The 17,916-nt window shown below is 41.1% G+C and overlaps 1 protein-coding gene across 2 annotated transcripts in view; it reads left to right on the top strand.

Annotated features, from left to right (window-relative positions):
* LOC138498535 (zinc finger protein 268-like) overlaps window positions 1–17,916 on the top strand; it is a 78,079-nt gene that overhangs the window by 18,228 nt on the left and 41,935 nt on the right. For both annotated transcript variants that reach the window (XM_069622316.1, XM_069622315.1), the window contains one exon: window positions 7,083–7,214. The gene's annotated coding sequence lies outside the window, so the exon portion shown is untranslated. The remainder of the gene's footprint in view (window positions 1–7,082; window positions 7,215–17,916) is intronic.

Genomic DNA, 17,916 nt, shown 5'->3' with positions numbered 1-17,916 from the left:
AAGCTATCCACATATTTTTCAGCTTATGATAAACCTAGAGCTCTACCAACCTATGTACACAAATTCCCTGAGGCCAGGATGAATTTCCTTCAATTTAAACTAAACATCCTGCCCTCCTTGGAAATTCTACACAATCGGGATAAGACAGGTGTCCCGTCGGACATATGTCAGGACTGTGAGATGAACCCTAAACATACAGCAAAACATGTCCTGGGATCAGGGAATTGAGATGGGGGAGACTGCAGAGGTTCTTCGGTAGGGAGAAATGGCTGGACTCTGATGACCTGTGGGAGAGAATTATCTCAGTTAAAGTTTTCTTGACAATGGAAGTGGTAAAACCTCTCAGTGATTTAAAACTGGTTGAACATGTTCTTATTTAAATTGGTGTTGAAAGTTAATGCTTGGTACTTGCACGAGGAGTACATATCCTTGTATTTTTATCTTCTTTAGTTTCTTCTATATTCTTTGGCATATATTCTGATGTTTATCTGTCGAGAGTATGGAAACTTTTATACTTTTTATCAAAATTGTTTTGTTTTATTTTTCTCTCTCTTTTTTATGCAGTTGAGCAAGTTCTATGTAGTCATTTAATTTCTTCATTTGGCTTCAATTATATAATTTAATATTACATGGTTTTATGCTATTTGTATTCTATTTAAAAAGTCGAAATTTGTTTTGGCTAAGATGCACAATACAATAAAAAATAAATAAGAGAAATGCTCTGTTTGTGGTGCAACTTGTTTGTAATGTGTTTTTAAAGAATAGGTAAACTGGCCTAGTGATAATGCAATGGCAGATTGTAGTTGGAGCAGTGTTTGGTGTCTAGTAGTAGTGGTTGGGAAAGAACAGTTCTTTATATGTAAGGTGAAGTGTTCTACATAGATACTTTGCCAGTATACACACGTGTGAGCAGGTGGGAATGGTGGCACTGTAAGAGATGCAATGAGAAAGCTTGGAAAGTATGATGTTTTATATGGACTGAAAAAGGAAAAGTGCATATGTGCATTTACAGCAGCAGTGTGTCTAACCTTTTTCTAAAAAAAAGATAAAGCAGTGGCACTTGGTTAATGTTAAAGGACATTTGTACCGCCAACTATCACCACTGAAATGGTCCCCTGGCGCTCTGGCGGCTCTGAAAAAGGGGGGTGGGGTGGGTTAGTGGGAATAAGCTGGAAAAGTGCAAGAGAGCAGTGATGTGCTGTTGGCAGCCTCAGCCCGGTTGGTCCATTGGCTGGGCTTGGGGTGTTTTACGGTCCGTAGTCGTCGTGTGCTGTTGTGCAAGTCTGTGTGGTTTGTTTTGTTGTTGCATTGTTGTGAAGTTTGTGCGGATTGCTGCGTTTTCGGCTTGTGGTTGTGTTTGGTTAGAGTTTGAGAGGTGTATGCAGAGGGATGGAATTGTTAGTTGGTTGGTTAGTTGGCATTGCTGTCCTTGCAATTATGGGATTCCATCTAGGTGCAGTACATGCTGACATTTACATTTCTATCCAAATGCAACGCGAGCCAAAGTTTAAAATTCTAAGTGTGGTGCATGTTAAGAATAACATTTCTATCTAGGTGCGGCACAAGCTAAACTTCAGAATTCCATACGAGTGTGGCACATGCTAACAGTCACACTTCCATCTGGATGCGACGCAAGCTAGGGTTCAGAATTCTAAGTGTGGTGCATGCTAACAGTCACTTGGTGTGTGGAAGTTTAATATGTTGACTGTACATGTAAGTAACTGGCTGTCTTCTCTGGTCCGCTTTCCTCAGCCAGTTTCCATGGTAAAGGACCTGGGGTTTAAACTTACCTCATCTTTGTCCATGGAGGCACAGGTTGGCACGGCCACTTCCAGCTCAGGCTCCTGCAATGGGTCATTTCCTATATTCCAGTGCGCCTATGTACTGGATCGTTTGCAAAATCTTCAGAACTTTGCCACGCGGCTGTCACATTTATCCGTAAACTCAGTTGGCTGCCGGTTGCCACACGTGTTCAGTTTAAGGCCCTTTGCCTGGTCCACCAGGCTTTTTATGGCCGTTGCGGAATACCCTACGGCTAAATGTCTGCCTTATATTCCGAGTCGTGCCTTGGGGTTGAAAATAGTTTCCTTTGAGAATTAATTAAAATATGTCCATAAGTAACAGAGATATAGAAGATTTGATGAACTTTGTGTCCATCCTTGAAGACATCAGTACTACATGTCACACAGCAAGTGACGTCGTGGAAAGTATTCCTCCATATCTAGTTTCTGATGATATAACTCCTGCCTCACATTTGCCTCACTAAAACTACCACAAAGTATATATTTTGTGCATATGATCAATACTACACATGCCAGTAATTTTTTGATGTCACCTGGAATTTTCAAGAACCTGGTTGGTCAGGGGGCCACTTAATGTATCTGACCCCTTCATAACCAGCCTCGGCTTTCTTAGGTTTTTTACTGGAATGCAGTGTCTCTAAGGGTCCCCAGGAAATCTCCTCTAGTCGTGGATCTCTGACCCAATGCCTGCTTTAGACATCCAGATACAGCACTGGCCGTAGGTACAATGCTTGTGTATTACAGCAGACACAATTGCAGTTCTACCATGATTAGGGACATGCACAACAAGGCCATTATCATAAATGTCATCTTATTTGTGTCTAACATGCGTTTAGCTGAATGCATAAATATTTGCTGTTACGAAGGAAAAACTGCATATACATTAGAAAAAGAATATCCATATCAAAGGCGCTCCATGGTGTATAGGACAGGCCTACTGTGATGTTTCTTCTTCTCCAAGATTAAGGTAGCATAAACAGCACCTTCCTCGTATCCTTAAGCAAGGCTGCATTCCTTAGATAGTATGTACCTTAAATGGAGCCCTCCTGGTCTCAAGGTCTTCCTTGTCCTCAGAAATGCTGGGGAGTCCACTAGCTAAGGTGGTTGGTGGCTGATCTTTCTCACTTCAGGAAAGTTGTTTCCTCGAATCAGAAGACAGACACTCATGGTTGCTTCTCATACTGCACCGGCTCTCATGGAAGACTTTCAGAGCTTGTGAAAGAAGATTGAGGAGGGTTTAAACTTAACTGCACATCTGGAGATAATGTTGCAATAAGGGCAGTTTTGTGGTTCTATCCTGTAATGCGCCGGATTCCAAATCGGCTCCCTTTTTTTTAAGCATAACCTCGCACTGATTATGCGATAGATCAGCAAGGGCTATTGCATCCCTCAAACCTCATTGTTTCATTAGAGTTATCCCGCTGTTATATCACCTCTTATAATCTTTGCTGGCAAAACACAGGTATACTCCTAGTGCAATAGAGATGTTTGGATTTGTAGGGGTGCCAAGATGGGTATTCAGGAAACATTTCAAAAGCATTTTTCTGGACCTGGATGGTTCTACTGATAAGCCCCAATTCATGTTGCAACCCATCACCCGGGGAACTAGTTGAGGGGGAACCTGTGACCCTCCAAAGCCCTGAGTTTTGGAGGCTTTCCAAGCATCCACAGGGAGATGCCCCCAAACCATAGAGGATAGCCATGTTAATTTTGGACTCCATCACCTGGAGACACTTATCCAGGAGTTTTCCCAAATTGATGATAAAACCGAGAAAGCACTTTTAACCCATGGTTGCTTGCTTTGCCACCACATCTGCAGCCCCCCTCGTGAGGAAAGGCCAAACCCAAATACCTGTATTTATCCACCACCCCAATTAATGAGTTATCCAGGATCCATTAAAAGTTTGACTTTCCTTTGTTTTAAGAAGATTTGGTTTAAGACCATGCTTCAAAAAGTACTTATGAGAGTATTTTAAACTCTGTTGTAGCCAATCCCGCTGTCAAATCGCTTCAATACCCACTATCATATCCAAGGCCTTCTGCACTTCCTTTGACAAGCCCCTCTTTACAATAAAATGGAAACGTGGCATTGACTGATCCCACGGCCTTCCCGTTTCAGCTCTACACATGTCTTGCATTTTAAGAATAAATCTATCTGGGTCCTCATCATCACCCATATTATTCTGCATCAGGGACTGTACATTGGGTATCTGGGATGGCCCTCCGTAGTGCATCCCATACCTGTGCTCTTACTCCATTGAACGCTGCTCCATCATGTGCATCTTCCCCAGGGTTACTCCTGGGTATCTGGCCGTAACCCACATATCCCCAGCCTGGTCCCCAATTATAGCAACCATCAAGCTATTAAAATTCCCTATTGCCAGTGGCATCCCTGCTGCTTGCTTTTTCTAATTCATATATCCACTTGCTCGCCACTGCTGTAAGCTGTTGGAGGGCCTTAATTACATTATTCGTATCCATTTGGGGCCAGGGCACATACTGTGTTCTCCCTGCCCCCTTATGTATGAGGGTCATCTGCATCTTTTCCCTACTTCCCACACCCTTCTTCACAACTTCTCTTCTCCTCTTTACCAACGCCATCCGGCCGGCCGTGTTCCTCAACCTGTCCCCAGCTCACAGACATTGAGGGTTTTTCTCACCTGCCCCTTCACCCGTTCCTTCTCCTTTGCTCTGACCCTCCGCAAATGTATCATCGTCCTCTTCCTCCACATTCTCTCCCAACACTGTATTTTCCTCTCCCAAGATTACCCACCCACCCAGGCTTCTTCCTTTCTCAAGACCCTATTTCCTTCTTAGTTCTGTTAGCAATCCTGTCAGTCTGTCCTCAAACTCCCTTGACCTGTAACCCACTGATGCCAGTACTTCAGGCGGGTGAATATACAGAGGTGGGGATCGGTAGCCAGCATTGTTGCTGGTGCTGCAGAGGACCCTACCACAGCAGAAGGGTTCCCTATTGCAACGGGTACATAGCTTGGATTGGTGCACCCTTCTCCGGGATATGCTGTCAAGGGATATAATCCCCCACACATCAATGGTGCCACACCCTCTCCTTCTCCCCTCTTGCACTTTCCATCTTTGTCTCTCCGCCTCTAATCCGTTCCCTTGATCTTCTGCGTCTTCAAACATACGCCAGAGATCTACATTTTATTTTCTATTCTGTAGCTGCTTTCCCTTATATGTTGCTAATAAAAATGTGGACATGTGTTCCAAGATGATGATTATGATGCTGTTGTTGTGTGAGCCCTACCCGGGCCATGGGTAGGGCATCCCCGCAAACCCCATGTCTCTGCAATCCACTGCTTATATTTTTCCACCCTGTCATGATACAGTGGCAGGCTTTATACATATGTTCTATTGCTGTTCCAGCTCCCCATGCTAGTGGTATCTATCTCTTACTGACCCTGCAAAGACGTACTAAGGCACCACACATGCTGCTGCTTGCTTATAACAACAAAAACAAAGAAACTCAGCTTCAACCTTTTTCTATCCCCCTTCCTTACACACATACACCACTCCACAAAACCATCCAATACCATACCATACCACACCGTAATGCACACACTTACCGCCCCTTCTAGGGCCTACTCTTTATTCAATACAACACAAATACAATAAAATAAGCTAACAGGATGAACACTACTTCCAGGCCTATTATGAGACCACTGGTTTTATTTCTGTATTCCTCCTCTAAATAATATAATGTCTTGTGGTTCCACCTTCCCTCCGCTTCCGAGGAGGGGCTCCCTGCCTTACCTTTGCCTTACCTAACACACTCTTCATAGTACATATTTTAATAACAAATAACTCTGACCTCACCCATGTCACATCGACGACCTCGCTCTCCATGTACTCAGGCCTTTCACACTTCCCCATGCATCTGTCCACTATTTGTTATCTCTTACAAGAGTCTACTCACGTGTGGCTCACCCAAACTCCTCAACAGGGTTCCAACACTGGCCTGCACTCTCCTCAGAGCCACGCCCCACTTCAAAGAACAGAGAGGACTTCTCTTAAAATGGCTCCTGCTAAACCACTCGGAAAACATGTTTTTTCGGGACCTGTCTCTGTAGGTGGATACAGCTCCTTCTGGAGAAGCGGCCTGGAAGCCTCTGCAGGTACCAGGGCACTGGGATCACGTTGAGGGCCATCAATTGAATCCACGCCCCTGAACGCTCACACCAGAGAGAATACTAGGGAAGAAATGCCCAAGTCGATCTTGTAAGGATAATACGTTTTAATCTCACACGCAGATGAGAGCAAAAGCAAAGAACTCTGCTGCTAAGAACGTTCTACTGAAAAGTAGTACAAGCAGAATCTTATAAAGCAACACACCTATATAACACACTTAAGTAGGGTAAAATACTGCACGGCGGTTGGTGTGTGCCTATACAGAATCTCCCGACCCCATGAGGGATGGCAGGCTCTTGGTTCCAGCTCAGCCCAGACCATCCGTCTTCCATCACGTGGGTGCTACGGTGAGCATCTTCTCACATCGAAGGTCAGAAAACATATTAATTATACTCCTACCATACAACTATTTTATCACTCATACTGTGCACTTGGCAGGTCTTAAGACGAGCACAAAGGAGGTTCTGGGGCACTCTAACATTCACACACACACATTTCACTCACTCCCATCCGTCTCCAAGCTCTCCACCCTCGTTTTGACCTATAATGTATCCCTCCCAGCACCTCACAACATAAATCACACAATTGTCGCTCAATGATGTGCCCTGTCCGTCCTCTTGGAACATTTCAGGACTTGTTACTTTGGGGTTGGTGGTCAACGGGCACCTGGTGCCATGGAATTCAGGGATCGTAAGGTTTAGTCAGTTATGTGGGCTGTAATTTGTGGTCGCCTGAGGAAGGGCCGGGTCATGCTTTAGCCAGTGTGAGATAACATGCACACCAGGTGCCGGTCTGTGATCACAGCCTTGTAGAACACATTCCTCCCGAACATCTTTGCAACACTATTAGAACAATGAAGAGGCGTTGTGGTGATTGGGGGTGTGGGCTGTCCTCAGTGGAGCTCGGGCATGGCTGGAGATTTCTCTTGACTTGTGATTTTAGGCCTAGTGCATGCATTTCTGCTGTCCCCTTCCCAACACAACTGTGTGGCGCTTTAAGTCAAGTGTTGCTGTAGCTTTTCCTGCATGGTGCTTTGCCTAATTTCTTCATTAGGCGCATGTTGCAATTGTATTTTTGTGTATTTGTGCACCCTGACCACTGAGCACGCATTGCCATTTCCTTCTATGCCAGGTTTCCACATCCTGTGGCACAGGACTGGGAGCCGGATGGCCATTCTGGCCGGAGCACAGCAACACCAAGCAGGAGCAGCTTGTATTGCCTTGTCCTGAAGCTCAAGATGACCATAACTACAGGCTAGCCAAGGTACGTGCAAATGCTTACATTCACAGCAATTTGGCAGTCTGGGCATAAACACACTGATAATATGAATGCTCCATATGGTGATCCGTATGGTGAACATGTTTGCATGTTTTCTCTTTTAAATAAAAACATAATGTGTGCTCATCTATGGCAGTTTGCCATTTTATCCTTGGGTCCAAGTACATTTGTACAGATTGCTTCTCATATTCTCTCTGCATTTCATCTTCACATTAAGATAACAGTGACGCTAGGTATGCAGCTATTCTGGAGATGTACCTCCACTGCATCATTTGTTTTGGCAACGGTGTGACATTCATTTATATTGCTGTTTTGTGATTTTAGTTTCTTAGGTCTCAATGGTTTTTTGGTTAAGGACCACAGTACTCCATTCACCCCATCTATGAGGGGAGACAATCTTCTCAGGCAATCTGTTCCAATCAGAAATGGAATTTCACAAATAGACGTGATCAATTCCTCTTGTTTCATTCTGTGCTTTCCTATCTTTATGTCAACCTCGGTGACATCTATGATGGGCACCTCCTCCCCATTAAGATTATGCACTGGACCTTGATTTTCCTTCACTGTGATCTGATTCTGTGGGGATCTCCCTTCATTGATGCTCTTTACCAATAATTTAGACATAATTGTAGCCTGTGCGCCAGTGTCAATCATTGCAAATGTATTGCATTTTTCTTCTACAGTGATGGGAGCATAATACCTGTCTTCAACTTCCTCTAACACACATAAGAAGTGCACATTCTTACTGATTTCAGGGCTCACCTTTCTCAGGCCTTTTCACTTTTGGCTAAGCACATTGGTAAATGGAAAGAGATGTTTCGCTCCTTTTTGCCCATTTCTGTGTGAGAGACTTTATTAATTTCTCCATGTTGAGAGGTTTTTTGGAGTGTGGCCACTGTTCGGCCATCCAACCAGGTATCATCAGAGGTCACATTACAATCCTCCAACTGAACATGTGTAACAACATCACTTGGCAATTTGTCATTGTCTAACTCTATGCGTTTGTGGTTATTTAATATGGTCCCAGTCCTTTTACCTTCTTCAAAAATATGTGGCTCAAAGAATTCTTCAGGTGATTGACCTGTACCCTCCTTTTGAGTATTTCTTGTTTCTGCCTGTATTAGGTTATTGCTCTGATTGCCCAGGGAAGGAGTTATAGCATCCCCACTTACTCCCTGTTTACTGGTATTCCCCATACATAAGTCATTTTTCTTTAATCTGTCCCTTTGTTCCTTTGGAATTTCAGGTTTTCCCTTTTTATTTGTACACATCTCCAATGTTTGATTTAGCTCTTAGTTTGAAAAAGCCCTGGGAGGCTTTTTCCATAGGAGTCATCTCTTTCGGCATCCCGGTTACTTTGTCTTCACCTCCACCCGGAGGCAGGCATCATTTGATCTTCATCCAGGGGACTCCAGGTCTTCATCATCTCCTGTGTTCTCCGGTCCCGTGACCTCTGACTAAATGTATGTTAATATTCTAAATCAAATAGAAAATAAACAAATTAAGTACATAGCACAATACTAACTTCATCCTTTTGCCAAAAAATAAAAAATATATATATATCCATTTGTCCTCTTTATTTCGCCTTCTGAAATTAAACACATGTTAGAGAGAAAACAAATATACACAACATATGATTATGATGAACATCACATAAAGTCTTTTTGTCCACATCTATTCTATTGCAACAATTACTTCTATTTTTATCTTTCTGTTATTATTCTATGAATAGACTCATGTATCCTCCTTCATGTATTTAAGGGGCTTTATCTGTTTCTACACGCTCCAACCTCCTTACCTCATGTTTGGGGTGACATGGTTTAATTTGATTTACATGAACAAACTGTTCTGTTACTGTTTCACCTTCAGTTTTCATAATTTTGTACACCATGGGAGAAATCTTATCTATAATTCGAAATGGTCCCTGCCAGAATGCCAGAAATTTAGAATTTTTCTGTTTACTTCGTCCAAAATGAAATTTATACACCTGATCCCCCACACAATACTCTTTCACCGATGTCTTTTTATCATAATATGACTTTGCACTGTCAGCAGCCCTTTCTAGATTTCACTGCACAAAAGCAAATGCATGTTGTAAATGCTTCCTCAGCTCATCCATGTATTCATGAACTGTAGATGCGCTCACAAGTGTCTGCTCATGTGTTCTGTATAGTAGGTGTAGCGGCAACACCATCTTCCTACTTGTCAAAACCTCATGGGGGCTAATACCTGTTGCTTTGGCAGGAGTTGATCTGATTGCCATCAAAACCAAAGGTAAACGTAAATCCCAACTGGAACCTGCTTCTGCTACAAACCTCTTTAATATATCCACAACAGACCTATTACAGCGTTCAACTCCCCGAGAAGAAGCAGCTCGATATGCAATGTGTAATTTTCTTTTCACTCCCAGTATTTGCCATACCTTACTCATTAGAGCCCTTGTGAAATGACTTCTTCTGTCCGATTCTATTCTTTGTGGTAACCCAAACCTTGAAAAGACATGATTCACCAGTAATGTAGCTGCTGTTTGCGCACTACAATCTGGTGCAGGAATACACACTATCCATTTTGACATTAAACATACCACACTCAAAATATATCGGTTCCCCCTACTCGACCTCTTTACAGGCCCTACATAGTCTATTTGCAAATCTGACCATGGAAGAGTTAAGCCTCTTTTCATTAATGGAGCTCTATGCATGGGTGAAGCAGGTTTAAATTGGGCACATACTAGACATTCTCTAGTATATAATTCCACATTGTGGGACATATGTGGCCAGTAAGCATAATCTTTCAGTATCTCCAATGTTTTTTGTGAACCTCTATGGCCTGCAGTTATTACATCATGTGCATGGTGTAGCATTAGACCCCTGAACGAAAGGGGCACCACCCACTGTATTTGTCCCTTTATGGATTCTCTAATCATATGCCCATCCCGTAGTCTAATTTGTTTCTTATTCTTTAATAACACACTCAACTCTTCTTTTCCCACGCAATCATTTTCTGTTAAAGGGTTTTGTTCAGGGTCTATTAAATGATTATAATATATTCCCAAAATTGGATCATCCTTTTGTGCTTTAATCAGATCTTGATCTGGTGCATCGTAACGCCATTGTACTACTGGTTGATCCACCTCTTTTGGTGCTTTAGAGTGTGTTACTGCATCAATTTGTATTTCACCAAGTAAATGTTCAATAGGTAGCAATTCTCCCATCACAGTCCCAATTTTAGCCAGGTGATCTGCCTTATCATTCCCCTCCTTAACCTCTCCTGGAGTTTTTAAATGCCCACACATTTTCCTCCAGTATATTGTCAAATTATTCTCTGACACCGATTTGTCTATGACTTGTATCATTTTTCCATGCTTAAGTTGCTTTTTATTGTATGTAACCATGCCTCTTGCTTTCCAGCCAGGCAAATATTCCATGAAACTATTTCGTGCATAATCAGAATCAGTCACCAGCAGGACAATTTCACTAAATTTATTGTCAACTGCAGTTGCAAGTGCTTTATAAATGGCTGCCAATTCCGTTACTTGACTGCTCCTAGCTCCAATCCTCATCCCTATACTGGGGATGCCTTCACATTTCAACCAGACATTTCCTATCCCTGACACTAATTGTTTATTACTGTCATTTTCAATGTGAAAAGCACAACCGTCAACATATACAGTTGGTAAATCCTTGCATATCTTTTCATCAAAAGATTTGTGTGGTGATTGCCCAAATTCCTGTAAACTAGATTCCACTTCTACTTCGTTTGATACATGTTCAGCTGCACAGTCATGTAGATCTGCCAAACCCTGAGCAACTGGGCTCTTTTTATTTTGGCCGTATCTCACTTCTACAGGAAAACCCTGCAATGCCAGCGTCCATGAAGTGATTCTGGACTGTGCTAGTTTACCTGACCTAATTCTTATACTCTCTAAAAACTGCAAAGGTTGATGATTCGTCTCAATAATCACCTTTCGTCCCTGATCAATGGGGGCGGAAATGTTGTAGCGCCCACACAGTGGTCAAAAGGGCCTTTTCACATTCATTCAATTTAACTTTAACTTGTGAAAACACCTTAGTTGCATAGGCAATGGTTTTGTGATTCAAATCATGTTTTTGTGATAACACTGCTGACATACAATGTTCAGAAAAGCCTATTTCTATAAAGAAATCCCTATCCTTTATGGGGTATGCTAAACATGGTGCCTTTACAAGACATTCCTTTAATTTAGCCACTGCCTCAGACTGCTCTTTTTCCTATTTCCAGGGTGTATTCAGCTTTAACAGTTTAGTCAATGGTTGAGTAATTTCACCATAATTTTCAATGAACTTCCTGTTATAGCCCGTCATTCCTAATACACTTTCTACCCCCTTCACACTTTTAGGGTCTTTTAGTTTCTGTATGGCCTCTACTTTCTTCTTTTGTGGGGTTTGCCCATGTTCCGTCAATTCATGGCCTAGAAAATTCACTTTTTTTCTGCACCATTGTGCTTTTTGTAAAGATACTTTGGCGTCTGCTTTTTGCAATTGGCCAAGGACATGTCTTATTCCATCAAAATGGCTTCTCAAGCTTTCATTTTCTATCAGGGCATCATCCACATAAACTATGGTTCCTCTTTCCGCTGCATTAGGCATGGCTTTTCTCAAAAATATTCCAAATTCACTTCCACTATTGACATACCCAAATGGAACCCTAACCCATGCGTATTGAGTCTTATCAAATGAAAATGAAAATAAATTCTGAATCTCCTCTCTGCCAATGGCACGCACCAATATCCAGAAGTGAGATGTAATATGGTAAACACTTTTGAACCATGTACTTGAGCTAGGCCTTGATCAATGAATTGCAGTGGCCATCTGGATACTGCACTCTTTTATTTAATTCTCTCAAATCTGCACATGGCCGCCATTGACCATTTGGCTTTAACACACCTAAAATAGGTGTATTGGATGTTCTATGAATAGGCCTGATAATTCCCTGAGACTCCAACATTTTAATTATCTCTGCCAATGACTCTAAACATGCCAGTGGTAATCTATACTGGCGCACAAATACTGGGCTTCTACTACACCCTTCCGGTAGCGTGGCCACATGTAAATTAGTTAGACCGCAATCATAAGCGTCTTTAGCAAATACATCTTTAAACTCCATAAATATCTTCCTCAGTTCATTTCTATCCATATCGCTGTTGCATGCATCCGCTGATAAAATCTACTCCTCTACCATTTTTGAAAATTCTGGGAAATCTTCCAGTGGAGGAATCTCTGTGCTTTCCTCTAACTGTGTGGCTGTGTCTCTTTCTACTGCTGCCACTTTTAAATATTTTGGTATATCAGCTTCCACTTCAATGGGCTGATTTTCTGTTTCATCTTCATTTAAATTAAATGTTATGCAATTCTATTGATGACAGCACACTATCTTACTTGAATCATACGGGTACACAGAATGAACTTTAAATATTCCTTTGGGCTGAGAATCCAGGTATTCTGGCAACTCACCCCTGGCATCCACATACTTTTTAGGGATATTTCCAATCACCATGTTATTTAGATCAGCAGTATAATGTGATTTTTGTATGGCCATTCCTAATGAAGAATTTTCCTCTAAATATCTTGACATCCTTTATTTACAGACCCTTCACCAACATGTATCAATGGAATGTATTCATAATCCAGGCCTTGCTGTTTTATGGAATCATTCAAGCACACAAATGCATCAGAATCTTTCATCTGCTGTCCATTTTTGCACTTTAGCGATGTTACAAACTGTTTGGTGAATGCAGGGATAATAGTATCCTTCCTCAGTTGTAATTCAATTGCATATGGTACCAGCTGTGTGCAATGATATGCCTTCTTTTGTCTTCAAATTTAGGAGCCAGCCCACCTAGGCGTGACCATATCTTTTGATTAAGGAAATCTAACACCATACACATTCTGCGCATGATATCATTGCCCATGTAAAAGTCATTTTGTGTCCCACTCACTATCCAGACATTATGGTGAATAGTTTTTTGTGCAATACTAATCTTCAGCATGCATCTGCCTGCAATTCGGTTTTCAAAATCTGGACTGTCCAAACTAGACATATTGGTTTTTAATTCTAAATTTTGAGATCTCCCCTCTCTCCATTATTTTTTGCAATAATTTCTCATTAATGAAGCTCCTTTCCTATTCAAGCACTAAAGTTGCTTTTATTGTTTTAGAATAGTTATTTATACCAATGTGAACCCATGGTTGCTCATCTTCCATGTGTATTTCAGCAAGAGTGGTGATGTATTTTTCTGTATCTGTTTTAGGAGCAGTATTCTGTTTGCATGTCTTCTAGTTTAAATAAAAACGTAATGTGTGCTCATCTAAGGCAGTTTGCCATTTTTTCCTTGGGTCCAAGTATATTTGTACAGATTGTTTCTCATCTTCACTCTGCATTTTATTTTGACACATTAAGATAACAGTGACGCTAGGTATGCAGCTATTCTGGAGATATACCTCCACTGCATCATTTGTTTTGGCAACGGTGTGACATTCATTTATGTTGCTGTTTTGTGATTTTAGTTTCTTAGGTCTGAATGTTTTTTTGGTTAAGGACCACAGTACTCCATTAACCCCATCTATGAGAGGAGACAATCTTTTCAGGCAATCTGTTCCCATCAGAAATGGAATTTCACAAATAGACGTGATCACTACCTCTTGTTTCATTCTGTGTGGAATATAATACAATAGTTCTTGCTGGGCGTACATGAATCAGCAAAAAGAGGCCTATGGAACATAGTTCACCAATGTAAATAAATTAGTGATAATACCACAGGGGATTGAGAATGCTATATGTGAAAATGGTGGTATTTCTGAATGTAGGTCCGAGGCCTCTAGAGATCACACGAACAGTCTAAGCAAAAGGAAGGGGTTTTGTATATTGGGGCCACAAATAAAACAGAAAAATTATGTTCACCAAAATACCACCAACAAAATGTATACCACCAAATGATTATGTGTACTGAAATAAGGAATGGTCCCTGAAAGGAAATAAGGCCAAACCCAATCTAAATGCAAGGAGTAATCATTGCCAAATTACCATTATTTATGGCAGTAAGAAAATACCGCCAGGCCCTACATCTACACAAAATAGCCAACATATTTATGGTGCGTTGGCCGGGAAAGTGATCATAGAGCACCTGCTGGGCGTGGCAAGTGTGTCTCACACTACCATGTGTACATTAGAGGGAACCCATTTCATAATAGCAGTGTGTCACTAAAAACGAATTTCAGAATGTCTCAAATGGAAGCCACATTCTCAGAACTAGTGCAATATTTAGAGCCAAAGTTATATGCACATGGGACGTGGTCATTGAACAACGCCACAGAATGGCACGACCGCATTCATGGTAAAGTGCAGAAAGAAAAACTAGACAATATTTTTGCAGAAGGCAGCAAAATTCAGGTCTGCCTTCTGAGATTATTAAATGCAGCTGATAAACATGCAGAGAATGATTGTCTGATACAGCTATGTGCGAAGGCCTGGTTTATTTCGAATAGGTCCCTGCGAATGCAAGAAAATGATACTAAGCTGATTCACAGGTTAAAAGCTGACCTACATGGGGCAAGTAAAAAAGAAGAAATGTTAAGAGTAGAATTAGAAGGGTGTAAAAAAGACATGCAGTTAAAATGTCGAGCTCTTGATATCCAATTGTCCAAAAGCAAGAAACAGTTTGAGGACAGTGAGCAAGAATTGGTACACTTAAAAGCATTGGTGGACCACATTAGACAAGATAAAGATGAGATGGTTTCAGAAATGCAGGTTTTACAAAAAGAACATTTTGAAAAAGAACGTGATCTCCAAAATGCAGTACAGGAAATGGTTAAAATGCTTCAAGAAAGAGACAAATAAGAAACAAATAATTCAAAGAATGACAAATGCAAATGTGCAACATGCAGGAGGTAATTAATAAAATGAGTGATGAAAACAACTATTTACAAAATGTGGTCTGTGGTCCTTAACCAAAAAACCATTGAGACCTAAGAAACTAAAATCACAAAACAGCAATATAAATGAATGTCACACCGTTGCCAAAACAAATGATGCAGTGGAGGTACATCTCCAGAATAGCTGCATACCTAGCATCACTGTTATCTTAATGTGTAAAGATAAAATGCAGAGAGAATATGAGAAGCAATCTGTACAAATGTACTTGGACCCAAGGAAAAAATGGCAAACTGCCATAGATGAGCACACATTGTTTTTATTTAAAAGAGCAGACATGCAAACAGAATACTGCTCCTAAAACAGATACAGAAAAACACATCACCACTCTTGCTGAAATACACATGTAAGGTGAGCAACCATGGGTTCACATTGGTATAAATGACTATTCTAAAACAACAAAAGCCACTTTAGCACTTGAAAAAGAAAGGAGTTTCATTAATGAGAAATTGTTGCAAAAAATAATGGAGAGGGAGGAGATCCCGAAATTTAGAATTAAAAACCAATATGTCTCTGGTTTGGAAAGTCCAGACTTTGAAAACCGAACTGCAGGCAGATGCATGCTGAAGATTAGTATTGGACAAAAGACAATTCACCATAATGTCTGGATAGTGAGTGGGACACAAAATGACTTTTACATGGGCAATGATATAATGCACAGAATGTGTATGGTGTTAGATTTCCTTAATCAAAAAATATGGTCACGCCTAGGTGGGCTGGGGCCTGGCGGTAATTTCTTACCGCCAAAAATAATGGTAATTTGCAATGATTACTCCTTGCATTTAGATTGGGTTTGGCCTTATTTCCTTTCAGGGACCATTCCTTATTTCAGTACACAGAATCATTTGGTGGTATACATTTTGTTGGTGGTATTTTGGTGAGCATAATTTTTCTGTTTTATTTGTGGCCCCAATGTAAAAAACCCTTCCTTTTGCTTAGACTGTTCGTGTTATCTCTAGAGGCCTCGGACCTACATTCAGAAATACCACCATTTTCACATACAGGATTCTCAATAACCTGTGGTATTATCACTAATTTATTTACATTAGTGAACTATGTTTCCACAGGCCTCTTTTTGCTGATTCATGTATGCCCAGCAAGAACTATTGTATTATATTCCGCTCAGAAACCACACACACACACTGAGTGGAATCACGCACACAGCTATTTATAATTGCTAATGATATTAGTCCATCTGTATGGGAAACATGACACATGTATTACTTAAACATCTTCCCCTTCTCGCAGGATATTATTTTAGATGCACCAAAAAAAAAGACAAAAGCAAAAACACTCTACATGTGTTATAACAATTTTATTTCAAAATAATACATTACCCTTCCTGTTAGACAGTTGTCTCTGAAATAAACAGAAGAGAAACAGATGCAATAATACAATGAAATTCACTTCACATTATTTGTAACAAAAAGGAAAAAATTACATCAATGAAACAGCATTTACTTTGCAACATTATAACGTGGCAGTTAAACACAGGGATTCCCTATTGCTATTCTTCCTGCCTGAGAAACATATAATCCGTGCGGCACACCCTCAATTCACTTTAGATAATTACCAGCTATTTGTAGCTCTCCTAGGCGCGAACTCCCTTGGCTTGTTGCCTCTGAGGAATGGCCCAGGATTATCCTCGTAAACTTGCAGTTTGAAGGGCACAGCGAAAACATAGTTTTCAAGCCGGTGCCAAGTGAGACCACAAATGCCCAGCCTCTGAAGGTCTGTGTCAGCAGCCCTGCCAAAGCGAACTCCTCACGGCAGCTCTGTCAAAGCAATCTGATCTCAATTCTGTCAGACCTTGTCCAGCAAAACTCTGTTGCATCCTCCCAGCCTTACATGTCACCAATCAAATTCAAAAGACTGTATCCTACTTCCTTCGACAATAGCTCACTTTTACAGTAAGAAACTGTATCTAAACTAATTTCCTGGCATGCAGATTTTGCTTCCTGCAAAGACAGTGAACAGAGAGAGCAAGAAAAAAAAATCTAACTGCACGTTTAAAATGACTCTCAGAGCATGTCTTTTCTGCCTCTCTTTTCCACATGGAGAGCATATTATAATGTTATTGAGTTAGTACTAGTGTTAGTATTTGTTAATTAAGTCAGTCAATTAGATAGCTAATGTGGTCTCCTGTAAATGAGGCATTTCAAATAAGAGAAAAAAGAAAAAAAATATGCTGGTGTGCTTTTAAATCTGCAGTCTGTCTCAATTTGCATATCCATATGTTACACTGGCAACATATGGCAATTATAGCAATAATGTGATCATATGCAGTGGCGCTGTACTCCAAAACACAATAAATTATACTACATCCCAATAGGTGATGTGAGGCCCAGTGGAATTGCGTTGCAAGAAGCAAGCCCCAATGGAGGACAGAGGAGTTTACGATGTTCCAATAGGTGGTAAGTTTGGTTCTAAGGTCAAGCGCAAAGATTGTGTTGCGCGCAACCTTAGTGTTTGTCTTTATGTTGTTTCTAACCTTGATTGTCCTTTTCTCTTGCAGGGGTGGCATGGCGAAGTGAGACGGGACTGCTGCTATCTGAAGATCTGCCGGTGGGTGATGGATGCCTGGATCCAAGAGGATGCTGGCCGAAGATGCACTCCCGAGTAAGTGTTGGAAGCCGGGATCAGGTAAGGATGCGCTCTGACTGAGGTTGCTGCTGGAATCAGGTAAGATGCACCTCAGGCGATGGTATTGCTGGAATCA

Source organism: Ambystoma mexicanum, chromosome 5q, assembly GCF_040938575.1.
Source record: "Ambystoma mexicanum isolate Mex_15411 chromosome 5q, UKY_AmexF1_1, whole genome shotgun sequence".
NCBI lineage: Eukaryota > Metazoa > Chordata > Amphibia > Caudata > Ambystomatidae > Ambystoma > Ambystoma mexicanum.
The sequence above is the reverse complement of the archived record's forward strand: the minus strand, read 5'-3'. Positions and strand labels throughout refer to the sequence as shown.